Source organism: Chrysoperla carnea (genome assembly GCF_905475395.1).
Source record: "Chrysoperla carnea chromosome X unlocalized genomic scaffold, inChrCarn1.1 SUPER_X_unloc_124, whole genome shotgun sequence".
Taxonomy (NCBI): Eukaryota; Metazoa; Arthropoda; class Insecta; order Neuroptera; family Chrysopidae; genus Chrysoperla; species Chrysoperla carnea.
In genome coordinates, this window is record NW_025408072.1 from 24585 (window position 1) to 26513 (window position 1929).

Here is a 1929-nt window from a genome sequence, read left to right on the forward strand (position 1 = left end):
CAATTCATGCAAAGCGTGTTACAATTATGCCTAAGGATATACAATTGGCAAGACGTATTCGTGGAGAACGTGCATAAGCGTTTTAAATGACAATTTAAAAAAAAAAAAACAAATAAGAAATATTTTCGGTCCTATATATAGGACCAACATATATTATTAAATAAGAGTATATTATTTTTATTAAAAATATATATATATATATATATATATATATATATATATATATATATATATAAATATAAATTATTGAAATAAAATTAAACATTATTAAAATTTTGTTATAATTATAAGCGATTGCTATTTCTAAAAATAAATAAATTTCATAAAATTTATATTATTTTATATTCATTTGAAATATTAAAAAAACTTCTCGCTTTAAAGTAACCATGATATGAGTTATAAATGCAATAAAATTTTATACAAAAAATAATATTTATTTGTTGATGAATAATATAAAAGGTTTACATTTCTAAATAACATATATTTATATATGGTGTGTAAAAAAAAAGAAAAGAAGAAAAATAATTTATATTTTTAATATAAAAAGGCAACCGCACACAGTGTTCCCAAGCGGTCACCCATCCAAGTACTGACTGTGCCCAATGTTGCTTAACTTCGGTGATCGGACGAGAACCGGTGTTTTCAACGTGGTATGGCTGTTGCCAGTAATAAATGAAAATTTTTACAAATATATATTTTTCATAAATATCATTAATATTAAAGTATATTATTAAAATTTTCAATGAAGTAATCAATTTAAATATATACTTATTTATTATACCATATATTTTAAATAAAAATGCAACCGCACACAGTATTCTCAAGTGGCCACCCATCCGTGGTACTGACTGTGGCAAATGTTTCTAAACTATTATTTTATAAAATATTTATACAAAAAATAATTTACTCTTATCAAATATTAATTTGTGGCCTGTATTAAGGCCTATGTTATTTTCATTTTTTAGCAAAAATAATGAAATATTTCAATATATTATTAAAGTAACAGATCATTTCTTTTTTGGTGCTGCTTTTTTAATTTTTGTAGGAGATGATTTGGCAACAGAAGCTTTCTTAGCTTTTGGTGCTTTCGGTTTACGAGCAGGGCTACTTTTGGCAGCGGATTTTGTACTTTTTGCTGGTTTTGCTTTAACTGGTGCTTTTTTTGATGCCGCTGATGATTTTGCAGTAACTTTTTTAGCAGCAGTTGATGATGATGGAGTCGCTTTTTTTGCTTTAGGCTTTTTGGCTGCCAATGATGTAGTTGTGGCTTTCTTTTCTTTTGGTGCCCGTTTACTTTTAGCACTCTTTGCTGAACCTTTTGCTCCACTTTCTTTTTTGGATACTTTTGATTTAGCTGAAGAATTAGATGAAGCGGAAGCAGCCAATTTGAATGAACCAGATGCACCTTTACCTTTAGTTTGTACCAAGGCTCCCTCAGTTACAGCAGCTTTTAAATATTTTTTAATAAATGGTGAAATTTTATCAGAATCCACTTTATAATTTGCAGCTAAATATTTTTTAATTGCTTGTAATGATGAACCACCACGTTCTTTTAAATTTTTAATTGCGTTAACAACCATTTCTGATGTACGTGGATGTGTTGGTTTTGAATGTTGTTTTGTACGTTTAGCACCAGAAGCTGTTGCTTTTTTTGTTGGTGTTGTAGAAGCAGCAGTAACCGCAGTTGCTGCAACAGCTGTAGAATTTTCTTCGGCCATATTTTTTACTTTATAAAAATAATGTATTTATTATAAATATTTAAATGATAAAATATAATAATTCTATCAAATAAAAAATAAAGGTTTTCAATTATATCATTATTCACAATAATATAAGTCCCTATGTAAGTCAAAGTACCATGTAGAAAACACATAAAAATTAAATAGTATTTCTAATTTACTGTCGTAGTAAACATGATTTATTTTTTCA

At 27.1% G+C, this 1929-nt stretch overlaps 1 non-coding gene across 1 annotated transcript; it reads right to left on the reverse strand.

The window, feature by feature from the left end:
* Positions 1–545: 545 nt before the first annotated feature.
* LOC123303708 lies at positions 546–664 on the reverse strand. Its single transcript, XR_006535802.1, has one exon. It is a non-coding gene; the product is annotated as a 5S ribosomal RNA (ribosomal RNA).
* Positions 665–1929: the final 1265 nt, after the last annotated feature.